The sequence below is a fragment of the Perca fluviatilis genome, chromosome 12 (genome assembly GCF_010015445.1).
Source record: "Perca fluviatilis chromosome 12, GENO_Pfluv_1.0, whole genome shotgun sequence".
NCBI lineage: Eukaryota > Metazoa > Chordata > Actinopteri > Perciformes > Percidae > Perca > Perca fluviatilis.
Window position 1 is genome coordinate 4,585,328 of NC_053123.1, and position 14,332 is coordinate 4,599,659.

The 14,332-nt window shown below is 40.8% G+C and overlaps 1 protein-coding gene across 7 annotated transcripts in view; it reads left to right on the forward strand.

The window, feature by feature from the left end:
* Positions 1 to 1,075: 1,075 nt before the first annotated feature.
* The window catches only part of LOC120569891 (nck-associated protein 5-like), an 89,279-nt gene continuing 76,022 nt past the window's right edge, over positions 1,076 to 14,332 (forward strand). For 3 of the 7 annotated variants that reach the window (XM_039818057.1, XM_039818060.1, XM_039818059.1), the window contains exon 1: positions 1,079 to 1,867. The gene's annotated coding sequence lies outside the window, so the exon portion shown is untranslated. Of the gene's footprint in view, positions 1,868 to 14,332 lie in introns of all 7 variants that reach the window. The other 4 variants (XM_039818053.1, XM_039818054.1, XM_039818056.1 and 1 more) reach the window with 4 other exon arrangements.

Consider the following 14,332-nt stretch of genomic DNA (forward strand, 5'->3'; position numbering starts at 1 on the left):
GGTCTCTGCAAACACACGTGCTCGTATGCACGCACGTTGTTAAATTTGCAAGCAAAATCACTTCTTCAGGTCCACGGATATAAAAATCCATTTTGACTCGACTATTTTCCCCTCACCTAACAGTGAAAAGCCTTTGCTTTTCATTTTGACAGCAACAGACTCCCATCCCAAGGAAAAGAAGACTATAAATAAATCCAGTGAATTACATATTTTCCCAAAATCCCCTCCCCATCTTTCGTCTCCTTCCTCTCCCTCCCCAACAGCCTCATTGGTTACGTGACTCAGTCTAAATGGCTCTCATGATTGTTACAAAGGCCATCATTTCCTTCATTAAGTGCACTTTCTACAGCCGATCAACTCATTCAAGAAATGCTTTCCCGCTGAAGCCTAAATGTATTTGTGTGTGTGTGTGTGTGTGTGTGTGTGTGTGTGTGTGTGTGTTTGCCTGCGTTCAAGAAAGACAAAATGGATGTCCCTGCATGCTGCTACAGTTTAAGTGCATCCTTGCTGCAGAAGCACCATAGGATGCCTTTGATATGACTTAGCCTGACAGCGTACCATCCAAGATGTGACTGTGTGTCACAGCACAGAAATAGAGGAGCTTATTTCGTTACATCAGTCTTCAGCCTTCTATAAATATTCCAAAGCTCTCTGTTCTCCATCTCCCTCTCTTTCTCCTTTCTTTCCTGCTGCTTTCTCTGTTCTCCCCCCCCCCTGTCCCTCCCTCTCCATTTCTCCCCCCTCTCTCTGTTTGTCCATTTTTTTTTCTTCTCCTACACACTCTCTGCCTCCCACATCTTCTCTTTCCCCTCTGTTCCTGTCGTATAGAGGAATGTGTCTCGTCTGTCGAGAAAGAGGCCGTAGTGTTAAGCGGGAACAAAAAACACTCATGTGCTGCATATCATTTCTGAGCCTGTTCCGAGTCCTTACTTTACCAGCCCACAGATTTCCACCAATCGATTACAGCGTGGCGGGTTAATCACAGCCCGTAATCCCTTCTACTCCCACTCAGATGTTTGATTCAGGAATAGGAACATTTACAAGGAAAAAAAGAGGCCAAGCTGCATTTTATCTTAAGCAACTGTCAGTTAGACGCTGCTGCTATCGAAATGTGAGCGCCCAGTGCCGTCCTCCCTAACCTATCAGTGTGGGAAGTAAAAGCGTGCCACCTATGAAGTCAGCAGTCCCCAACCCCCACCCTGAACACATGTTCAACATCCTCTGGGCACAGCACTGAGACACAGCTGAGAATTAAAGACAGAGAGAGAGAGAGAGAGAGAGAGAGAGAGAGAGAGAGAGCAGTGAAGTGGAAATATGTGTGAGCATCAGAGAGTGACAGAAATAGAGCGATAAAGCAGTGAATTAGGCAGAGGCGAGAGAGGAGGAGGAGAAACAGAGGCTTTCACTGAGGTGCTGATGCTTGGTGCAGACAAGGTTATTTTTCTCGTAGAGGAAAGCTCTCTTGTCGTGTGTGTTGTGTGTGTGTGTGTGTTTGTGTGTGTGTGTGTGTGGATTTGAGAACCTCATGGATTTGCTCCCAACTGAGTCTCAGTGGAATTCATTGCATCTGCATCTGGATCCAAAACGACTGCAGACGGAGGATGCGACCGTGGCTGGATGCTAGGATCCCTGTGGGCCTGTGACGACTGCACTCTCCTCTGTGGCTGTACCTTCTTATCCCCATGAGGATGGCTCCTGCGCCGCCGACCCAGATCGTGGAGTCGTGGCTCTTCACTGCGCACTGCTCCTCCGGTGGTCTGTGAATGTGATGCGCACGAGGAATGCTCCACACCCCGGCAGAGAACGCTCAGCCTGCCGCCTCCGCTGACAAACTGTCTCCGTGGATACACACAGCCGGGTAAGCAGGGTAAGGATGCACTGCTCTGAATTGCCTTGACGCTCAAATGTCAAGGCTGATGGATTTTGTGTGTGCACGTGCCTGTGTGTTGTATGAATACATTACAAACCCCTTCGTCTTCCAGAGGGTTTAAAACCGTTTCATATAGGGCTGAACGATTTTGGAAAATAACCTTAATTGCGATTTCTTTTTCACCGATTGCAATTTAATATGAGATTTTTTTTTTTAAGCTCTTTGTCTTCTGTATTATTCAACAAAGACGAGCAATACATCATTTTATAGTATGAACAACACAAGATTAGATGGAATAAACAAACCGTTCTTTCCTGGAGGCCAGGCCTGAATGTGATGATGAAATTAGGTGATGCATGGATTTATATGAATGACATCTTTTATTGAACTACTTCAGTCCCAGTGGTATATTGAGCACTGACTGATGTAAACATTCATATGAAAGTCAGAAACAAATCACACAAACTAAAGTGCAGATTGCAGAAATATAAAAACAAATATGTGGCTTTACCACACTTAGTAGTATTTACATTATTATTTAATGTGGATTGAACTTTTTAAACACTGTCTTTGAACTTTACTAGACAGTTAAAAAAGTAAAAATACAGTGTATATATATATATATATATATCTATATATATATATATATATATATATATATAAATACACACTGTATTTTTACTTTCATATATACCAGCATATATATATATATATATATATATATATGTAACAAAACTAAATGCAGAAGATAAAAGGAGAGAAATATCTGCCTGTACCTCTTTAAAAATATTTAGGTAGCTCAAAGTTATATATAGAGGTTTACTCCCCCACGCCGGGGGGGCGGGTTTGCCTCCCCCCCCCCCCCCTTTTTTTTTTTTTTTTCTTTTTTTTTTTTTTTTTTTTTTCTCCTTCAGCTGTCCTGTGAAAATAAAGGCCTAAAAATGCCCAAAAATAATAATCTTAAAAATAAATTGTGATTATCTCTAGTCAGTAACAGCAACACTCAACGCAGACTAAAGTGCAGTGAGTATGGCAGTACCAGCCATGGTGATCCTGATCACACATGAAGCAATTTCTCACCATTAGCAACTCCAGCTCCGGTCAGTGTCCTTCATACTCACATCAAATCTATCACCAAATCCGCCTTATTTCATCTTCAGAACATCTTCAGACTCCAGCCATTACTCTCTGACTCTGTGGCAGAAACCCTCATATGGTTTCATTAAAAGGTGCTATATAAAGAAGTTATTATTATTATTATTATTACTGTATTGTTCTCAGTAGCTCACAGGTTTTTTTGCTAGGAAAACCAGCATATCCACTTTTGCTGGTTTAGATGATGAGCGAGTGCAAGTCCCTGTATTCCCTCCAGTGCTAACAGACGCTGTGTGTTGTAGCCGTGTACCCAGGCTTGGTGACCGTACTAAGGGGCATCGTGTCTTTGGCGATAAACTGCGTTACTGCTTGAGTCATTTCCTCGTTCCGTTTTAAAGTACATTCATATGGAGTTAACGTTGCGCTTTCAAACATTTCGGTGAGTGATGCCTGTAGGGTGGTATTTTGCTTACTTGACAAACTGGTGTTCGGCATTTTAGCCATGCAACTTTCGTAGATGGCTTTTGTTTTTGTTTTTTTTAAAGTGCTGATACAGGTTCGTAGTGTTACCCCGGGAGGTAGCAACATTAGCAAGACAGGTTTTGCACAATACCTGAAGCTGCGCATCGTCTTCTTTTTTTAAACCAAAATAGTCCCACACAAGTGACATAGTGTTCCTATTTGGGACTAAAGTTTCTGTCGAGCCTGAGGCCATTGTACAACAGGTCAAGGCACGGCGTAGCGTTAGCGTGCCAAGTTGATGCTTTCTCTGCGGAGTGCAGACTGCTTTGCTCTCACGCGTTGCATGACCAAATCGCAGCCTTTGCGATTAGGAAATCGCATTTTAACATATCGCGATATTATTGCAAATTTTATTAATCGTTCAGCCCTGGTTTCATAGTGTGGCTATGATGATGAACTGAAATGCCATATAGTATGCATGCACTATGCAGAATAGCTCCATTTATAATATATGACCTGGGAGATAACATGGTGAGCAACAAGTAACTGCTCTTCCCCCAAAGTACAGAGGAGTAGGCTAGGATGGCACAGGACCTGAATAAAAAATTCATTAAAGTCCTTTTGGTTTCTGAAAGCATTTGGCTTCATTCTGCTCGGAGGGAAAAATGGACATTAAAAATGTGTCCCTTCACACTGGGAGAGAGAAAGCAATTTCATTCAGCTGGATCCCATCTGAACTAGTCTATATTCCACTACCAGGATTGCTCCGCTGTCCAATCTGAGTTTTCTGCACGACTGAGACAACTTTTGAACGTACATGTTCCACCAAAACCAGTGCCTTCCCGAGGCTATTTTGCAGTGGCACTGCGGCTTTTCCCAATGCCTAGCACCCTCAAGATGATTGTGATTGGTTTAAAGAAATGCCAATAAACCAGAGCACGTTTTCCTCCCATCCCGAAATGCTGTGTGGCGCGCCAGACCCTCCTCCGCAGCGCTGTGGAGAAAGGTCTTGCAAAGCGAGACTAAATTTGAACCAGTCTAATAATGACAAATTCAAATTCCTCCTCAGTCTGGTCAGTGCAGTTCAGTTAATCCATTTTAAATGAATCCAGCATCCTTAAAGAAGTCAATCAGACACAACACAGATGAGCATGTCTACTACCACAAGAAAACAGTAGCTGCTGTCATTTGACCAGAGATCAGACACTTTGACCAAAGATTGGACACGTTGACCAGAGATTATACACGTTGACCAGAGATCAGATACTTTGGCCAAAGATTGGACACGTTGACCAGAGATCAGATACTTTGGCCAAAGATTGGACACGTTGACCAGAGATTATACACGTTGACCAGAGATCAGACACTTTGACCAAAGATTGGACACGTTGACCAGAGATTATACACGTTGACCAGAGATCAGACACTTTGACCAAAGATTGGACACGTTGACCAGAGATTATACACGTTGACCAGAGATCACTTTGACCAAAGATTGGACACGTTGACCAGAGATCATACACGTTGACCAGAGATCAGATACTTTGACCAAAGTTCGGACACTTTGACCAGAGATCAGACAGAGGTCAGTAGGTTAGCAAAGAGCACAACTGTCTCATCTCATTAAGAAATTACACACGTCTTATGATGGTGAATGTAGGATGCTGACTTCAGTCCTTTTACTTGCAATTCCATATTTCACGTTTTCCCTTGGATGTTGATTTAGTAGCTTGAGAATTCCAGTGGAGTTATGTAACTAATAAAGGTTGAATATATCACAGTGGATTGTAAATCTGCTGAAGGTAGGTTGTTTTATGTGTAATGTATTGAGCATAAGTAGCGGGTTCACACTTAGGGCTGTGTTATGCTAGAAAAGAAATCAGAAGTGTTTATAGTCGTTCCAAACTGCGACATTCTAAAGGGTGAAAAGCTGTGTGTCATTGAGAGGGGAGAGACGTTGCACCGTATAAATATAGGGATAACGGCACGCATTTAAAGATAGACATTTATCTTATTTTCATTCATTGTTCATGTGAGATGTGACGGAAGTAGTTGTGTTAAGACTGAAAAAAAGAAAGCTAGAGCAACCCTGTCTCCTAAAGATTTATGTTCCCCTACAACTAAACTGCATTCTTAATTGCATTCAAATTATGTTTTGCAGGAAAGATATTATACATCAATATATTTTTACATATCTTGTACCAGCGACAGGCGCAAGTTGTGAAAGGGTCGCAGTTTTAAACATGGTTGTGAATTGAAACAAAACTACTTAGGTTGATAAGGTTGAAATAGGGACGTTATGTATGTAACGTAAGCTAAAATAAGTTGACTTTTGGTTTCACATGGGACACAAACAGCGGTCACCTGGGTAGTCTGGATCGGCGACGGTTTATTTACCGATAGAGCAATGTTCCACGCTGAAAATGGCAAGTTTTAAAGGGAATTTGGATTGTGCAACAAGGCAGGCCTGCTTGGTTCAATCGGGGAATGATTGGAAAGATTTGCAAAGAATGTCTTTAAGGGCATTTACTCTCTTAACTGTGACTTTTTGGGACTAATTGGGTGGGAATTTGCTATGGACAAAATACATAAGCGATACATAAGAGCAAATGAGGTTTAACCCTGTATCCAGCTAAGTTATATAGCTCATGTTACTGTATTGTGTTAATATTGTATGAGGCGTTTTCTGCAATAGTTCCACCAAAACAAGTTCCTTCCCGAAGCAATTTTGCAGAGCCACCATCACTATGTCCGGAGCTTAGCACTTCCCAGGACAATTGTGATTGGTTTAAAGAAATGCAAACAACCCCTGACCGTTTTTTTCTCCTATCCAGGAGTATATGCTCCTGTTGCCAGACCTTCCTCTGCAGCTCTGTGGTAATGCGAGACTATCTCCTGGGTGAAAGTCTTGTGTTTGTTCGACCCATCCACCCACCCTTACTCCCTAAATATTCCTTCCCCAGTCACGTCATGTCAAACATAGCTCCACTTAGAGAATGCTTACTTACAGCATCTTAAAAAGTGGTCTACAAATAATCTAACGCAGTGTTTTTCAACCTTTTTTGAGCCACGGCACATTTTTTGCATTAAAAAAATCCCGCGGTACACCACCAACCAAAAATGTTACAAAATGGCACGTTGTAGCCCAATAAAATCAGAATCTGCATTTTTCCTTTTTAAAAATGTATCCATCGCTGTTGCAGGCTTACATCGATGATCTCGGCCCTACTGCTTACATCCTGTCACTGCCACCTTTTGCGCGCATGGGGTGCGGGATGCGCGGGATGCGCGCAAAAGGTAATTCTATGGTCTAAAATCAACAAGGTCATTATTGCGCTATAGTGCCACCTACTGACAACGAATAGTATTTAATTTCTCTGCCAGTCATCACATTGCAGGCACAGAAGCGCAACAATTGCAAATTATTTGCAGTAACTCAATAAAAATATTTTGTTGGACCAATTAAGTAAAATCTGATAATTTCCCACGGCACACAGGATGATCTCTCACGGCACACTAGTGTGCCGCGGCACAGTGGTTGAAAATCACTGATCTATCGAATCGTCCTGTAGTCACAAAAAGATCTGTAGTTAACAATTTGTGTAAGTGTAGTTCTAATGAGAGTAGTAGAAACAGCAGTGGTTCCAGTGGTCACCACTGTAACAGACTTGTAATCCCTGGTTCTGTAGCTCAACAGAGAACTCCAGCAGAAAGAGTTAAAAGCAGAAGTGGCTCAACAGAGAGCTGTGAATTACAGTGAAAAACTAGGCCCAGTCCCTCTTGGCAAATAATTACCAAAGAAGAATCTGACCTGTCACATTATTGTAATTGCTCCACTGACAAGACAATCAACTTGAAAAAGAAAGGTTCTCATAATCCTGCCTCTGTTATCACTGCGAAAGCTATATTATCTCCATCCAGCCTCACTTATCTCGTCAACATACGAAGATATTGAGGAGTCAATTGCCTCATTCAAGGGGACATCTGACAAGTATCGTAGCAATGGGGCTGACCTGACCTTGATGTAGAAAAAGGCCTTTAAACAGGAGTTAATGTACAGTAGCTCAGGGCAAGGGGATAACCATTGTCTGTTGCTGCATCTATTCCATGTTTGGTGCATTGAAGCAGATAGTCTAATGCATTCGATTGGGAGGCTGGATGATGGCATTGTGCAACCGTATAGAAAGGGGTCAGTTGTAGCCTTAAGGTTAATAAAAAGGCTTGGACAGGGAGGGATGTTGCTGCAGTCTCAATACTGGGTTAAAGAGTGGGTAATGAGCTCTTTCAGAATCCATTGTAGAGAAGTCCTTAGACCTGTATAAATCAATAATTTTGAAATGAACATAGACTCAAATTACTCTATGTGATATCAAAGGGGGACCTTGTAGTTCTGCTTTAATTGCTTCGGTGTTAAGGTATGCAAATATACAGTATGGTCTGAGCTCTAATCAACCTCTTTTTCATAGCCATTCCAACAAAAAAGCTCAGATAAATCCACTGCCAACACCAAATGGCAGACTACCTTTGCAACTAGCTGGTAAAGGAAGTTGAGCATCTTTAAAGATGAAGACCAAGATATTTTTCCTAAAAGTTATAATCTCTATAAACAGACATCTGTATATGAATGCAGAATCTATAGGCAATGGGACACGTTTTAGTATTGGAATCATTCTGGTTTTCATTTGTAGTCCCAGTAGTATTGACCAATCACATTAGAGTCTTGGCTCGGTTTTTTTACGCTGGCTACACCGGAACCTCAAAAATATTGTCCGTTGCCCCCAGAGGCTGAATCAGCCAGAGGGTTCTGAGATTGGTGGAGACCAAACCAGAGCTAGAAGAATTGCTTTTGTACTTAGATTTGTCAGGTGACCAAAAACATTATTCCACTCTTAATATTTGCTCTATGTCTGCTTGATATGGAAATGGTCAATTGTTTGCTAGCACTTTTAGCAGGTATGTGTTAGCTAGCTTGTGTTTACTTGATGTTTTTCTGCTCCCAAGTGGCCTATACGGCTGATAACTAAAACAGCACATTTGGTATTGTTCAAGCTGCTCACTGTCACAATGTCATGGCTAACTGAGACACATTAATAAAACAGAGCCATCGTTAATGGTATTAGTAACACCTGTGCTTTTCATGCTACAGTATGACAAGTTAAAATGTTTGTTGTAAAAGCTGTTGTTTTTCAGGCCACTTGAGGAAAGAAAGCAAAAACTTGCTACATCCAGCAAACACGAACACACATTTAATTTATTTGGAGTTGGATCTCTGTATGTCCAATTTTCCCTCTCCTTTTAGGTCGGTTTTGAGTTTAGCTCTCCACCTAATTAGAAAATATCTCTTTAGCTGATATGCCACACCATCTTCACCAGCTACTCAGTTGGTGCTGGGCAAGTAGTGGGTGCCATGTCATTTCTCCCACGCTCCATTGTTCTGACCTCTCAATAACCTGAAAAATTCCCCTTGGTCCTACAGCCCACTAGTCCGACATCCACCAGCGATATTAAGAATCCCACTATGGCCACGCCAAGACCCACCCTTCAATAGCATTTATTGGCCAGGCGTCCATGCTTACGCAAGGTTACATAACCCCATTTGTACAGGTCCTACCCCCTGACCAATTGGCTATCCTAACCTCAACCACTCAATGTCAAATGCTTAACCCCAACCAATCGAGCTGCTTCATAGGGCGGGTGTTGGCGTGGCCATAGTGGGATTCGTAATTTCGCCACCAGCGGGACGTCGGACTAGTGAGCTATAGGACCAAAGGGTATTTTTCGGGTTATTGAGAGGTCGGAACAATGGGCAGTCCCCCAAGTAGTGTGCAATGGGTAATACTGAAAGAGCTTTGTTGGCTGTAAATGGCTGCCTGTTTGATACTAACTCAGACTGAACCACTCAGTATATCAGTGGGCTTTAAAACCAAAACAATGTGCTAAACAAGGCTAAAAGGTCAGTAGAGCTGCAAAGTTGGATGATTAATATGTGCGTTTTTTCAATGTGATGGACCACATTCACATAATGGTGTCCTTAGATTAACTGTTAGTTTAAATACATCTGATTAGTGCAACTTTAAATGTTCTTTGCATATTTGATTTATTCAGTTTATAAAAATTCAATATTCAAAATTATTGGTCAGAAAATACTGTTTTAGTAGGCTTCCCAAAACGACGAGAGAACAATTGATGAAATATTAAATGTTGCTATTCTGTGGCATCAAAAAAGACCAGCACAAAACATATTCTACTGATAAAGCTACTATAAAACTATCAATATTAGTACTGACCGCCTCTATCATATGGGTTTAAGTCTAATTCGAGTGGTGGGGCTGAGAAAGAGCTGAATCATTCCCTGAATAAATAAAACAAATCTGTAATAAACAGCTCTTCATCAAAGATTGAACTTGATTGTTCATAAAGATTTGTTGCTGATCCAGATTAGAGACTGTGAACGACAGAATGGTAACAGCATTACAGTGAGTTGGAACCTTTCCGACATCAAGGACGCATAAAAAAATAGCCTTGTGCTAAAAATATCTCATCTCAAGGACTATTTATGGAGTCCTAATGAAAGGAGAGTGCTAATGAAAGGAGAGAGGGATGCATATATTTTACATGTTTACCAGATAAATTAAAACCCTTTCAAATACTGGACTGAATTAGATGGGTATGTTCGTGGCACAATTAGTTTGTTTATTATGTAGTTATTTTGTTTTGGAAATTTTAGTATGTCTCCATCAGCTACAAGCTACAGGGGTGTAGGGTATTTTGTAAGGAACACTGTGACTTGGACCACTGGTTGCTCATGATATTAGTAATTTCTGCTATAGTAAAGTTTTCTTTTTGTTATTTTATCTGTGCATACTCTGGGTTAGCAAATCTGTCTTTTATGAATTCTGAGTATTCTTGGCTTTTAAATAGTGACAGATATGTTATTACAATTATGCGTGTTGTTTTTATGCTGCACATACTCTGGTATTGAACCTGTCCTTTCAGTCATGCTAACGGCGTGGCTCTAGGGATTGCAATGTTCTGTCTGTTAAGTCCACCACTTTGGTCCAGACAAACCTATCTACTATTGGATGGATTGCTAAGAAGGGTTATACAGACATTCATGGTCCCCAGAGGATGACGCCCAATGACTTTTGTGATCTCTTGACCTTTCCTCTTGCCACAATGAGATTGGCATTTGTAAGATAAAAAATAAAATAAAAGTATAGATATTCAAGGTCCCTAGAGGATGACTAATGATTATCTCAACGTTATGGATTGGCATCAAATGTTGGTCTTGGTTCCCTGTTAATGAATCCCTCTGACTTTGGTGATCCCTGACTTTAGTGCTCTGGGACTAGCCGACTCGTTTATGGTTTACCTTATACTAACATTACCATTTTGCCGGTGATTATAATAAGCTGAGCTCCTCAGCCAAAGTGCCAACTTATTAAGCGTTAACTTCAGCCGCTGATGGTTGCATTTTCTTTATGCTAAGATAATATTAGCAGGACTATTACTGTCATAACCACGACGTGTTTAAACAATTTGATTTTGGATTTGTTTTTGGAACGTGAGAAAACGATGTAGACATTTAGCTAAAATGGACCTACGTTACTTATGTGAAGCCTAATTATGTCGCTTGAGAAGGCAACAAATGCCAAGCTCAAGAATTTAAATGACCATGTGATAGATTATAGTGATTGGGAAGATAATTTATAAGTGTCATATCAAAACTATATTCTTTTAATTGACCAAACAGCAGTTGCAATAGCTGTAAAGAGCAAAAACCACCTTTTTAATTGAGATGTTCTGTTCTTTTTTTTTAGTTCCCTGAACTGATGTCCCCCTAGCAGAAATAACATTTGCTCTAGGGGGAGTTTTTCCATATATCCTAATGCTAAAATTGACTGTAAATCCACATTTTGAAGCTAATATTTAGACCATTTTCTTCCCAGGGGCATGCCCCCTGACCATGGGTTTGCATCCCTAATTTATGCTTTTAAATGCCATACACATGTACAGATTTTTGTTTTTAACTAAGTGCTACAATTTACAATTTTCTGTCATTGACAATGACATTTTTATATTTCAAGTAAGAGAATTACAAATTTACAGGCCAATTGTTTTCAAGTTTGCACAGATAAGGAGCTAGATTTCATAAACACTGCACACTTCCAACTACCACTTTAGTACCACTGCATTAGACCAAAAACAGTCCATGACCATAAAAAAGGGGAAATCTAATAATTGCAAAGTAAATCTAAAAAGTAATACATTCAAATTGTAGAAGCCTTCTGTATATGAGAGGTAGCAGTGCGTAGAGCTAAACGGTACAGAAAGACAGATATTCATGAAATAATATAGGTTTCATATCTACACAACATACTGATGGTTCTCTGGCTGCACTAATGGAAACCTATTTAAGTTAAGGATAAAAACTATAACAGAAGTAATGTAATGCACAGATGGATGTTTTAAAAGTGTAAATTTACACACAGTTCCCTGTTAAAGCTACATTTCCTGCACTACTCATTCCCCAGTGTGCGTTGTATTGTACAGTCAGAAGACTGGCTCGCCAGTATATAAGCAGGATGTGATTTGGGGGAGAAGTATGTATTCATTAAATACCCAGGGGGGCAAAAATCTCAGCGAGGCCCTGTCCTAATTCATTCCAACATCAATGCCAGAGGCTGAACTGCTGCCGTGATTACACCAATTTATCCTCTCACCCACCCAAAAGGAAGACGTGTAATTACACTATTTACTCTGGAGTGCTTTCCTCTCTGAAAGGTCCCCAAGTACACACACTCTAGCATTGTTCTGCATTGGAGTCATTGTGATTGAAAAGTGCATTAAATGTCAACCTGTTGTCTCTGTTACACCGACGTAGAGAAACATGAACAGTTCTCATAGTACATTAGGATATGTGAGGGCTCTATGTGGACTGAATAATGTCATGTAAGGGAAGGGCAGTGGTCAGGATTACAGTTCTTTGTAACAATGATTCATATCATATTTGTTTAGGCTGTAGACAACAATGCAAATATAAAGCTGTAAGCTAAAATTGTTTTGCAGGTGACTTGAAGGATCAGTGTGTAGGATTTAAAGGGATCTATTGGAAGAAACGGAATATAATAGTCATATGTTTTCAATAGTGTATGAAACAAAGAGTCGTTGTGTTCCATTATCTAAGAATGAACCCTTAACGTTTGTTCGTTACCTGAAGGCCACCGTGGGTTCCACCTAACGCTAGCGGAGGGGTATTCAGTTGGTTGCAAACCTCCCCAGCTAGATGCTGCTAAATCCGACACAAAGCAGTTTAGAGTATTTGAATTTCTTAAGTGGATAATATTGCTGGACTGGATTGCAAGGTGCCCCTCTCTTTATCACTTATTTAGAATGTCTAAATATAGAAGAAGCTGTCTTCAAAGGTTTTACACGGCGCCTCGGAGAGCTCAATGCACGGCTACTAACAGGAAGAAAACACAAGCCAATTTAGACAAAGTCTGCACCGCTTTGACGACACATACGTCACATTTAACGCTGCATATGAATAAAACGGCAAAAGAGCAACATTTTATAGAGGTCAGCTTATCTGTTCGCTGCTGTCTTTCTATGAATGTGATGAGAAGATGGATATCTAGCTCATGTCTTGTGTTAGCCTAGCTTAGCATAAAGACTGGAGGCAGGGGGAGAGGATATACACCAACACCTCTAAAGCTCAAGTACCGGTGTTTCTGTGCAGTGTCCATGGTTATGGTGCATGTTGCCAGATACAGTTTTTGGTATAGGTCTCTGTACACGTACGATGGTACAACAGCGCCAAACCCATAGGTCTCTGAAGAGCCAAACTGAAGCTCAAAGTGGGCAGCTCCGATAAATCCGCCTTAAAGGCCTTTTTATGGTCCTGCGGAGGCTCCACGCAGAGCTTTCACCGTAGCCTACGTAAGTGGCCTGATGTTTATACTTGTGCGCTGGTGTGTGCGCCAAGCCAGCATGTGTGTGTGTGTGTGTGTGTGTGTGGGGAGTGTGTGATAGAGCGAGGGAGAAGTGAGAGAGTGACGACGATTAGCTTCGGAGCGAGTAGCGACTCTAGAGTCATAGTGAGTCTCCCCTGTGTTTTCTGACCACGGTGGGGAATCTGGAGCAGGAAAAGTTAACCCTCTCCTTGATTTCATGTTGTTTATGGAGAAGGAGAACCAGGAGATGAGTCGGGGGGGAAATGCAACGCTACCAAGCAACGGCCGAGCGTGCACATCAGGCTACGGCATAGGGTCTGGCGTAGACGCAGAGGGGTCTGCGGGGGTACGCCGTCGATTCGACGCACAACCATAAAACGGCCTTAAGTCACGGCTTACTAGGGCTCTTGAATAGAACAGAGCCATTGCTAATGTTATTAGTAACCCCTGTGCTTTTCCTGCTATGAAAAGTCAAAAAGGTCTGCTGCGAAGAAGGTTTAGAAGAGTGTTTAGTTATGATATTTGCTTGTAGTTTCTGTATTTGCAAGATTTTATTCTTCATTTTATTTATCTATTTGCTTGAGCTTTTGTCGGCAGAAAGCAGTTTTGTCATCTAAATCGAGATGTTAAAAGTAGGCTGTACTTAATTTTGAGGTTCTTTCCATTTTAGGCTACTTTGGACTTGTACTCAACTACACATTAAGGGAAATATTGTACTTTTTACTCCACTACATTTATTTGATAGCAACATGAATTGTTACACACAATATATATATATATATATATATATATATATATATATATATATATATATATATATATATATATACTGTATATGCACATTATTTCATACTGTAGTATTTATAACTGTGATTTTCTTATCAAAATATTCCATGGATCACTGCCTAAATCCTTTACTTTTATATCTCTACTGTGAGGGGAAAGTTTTTAT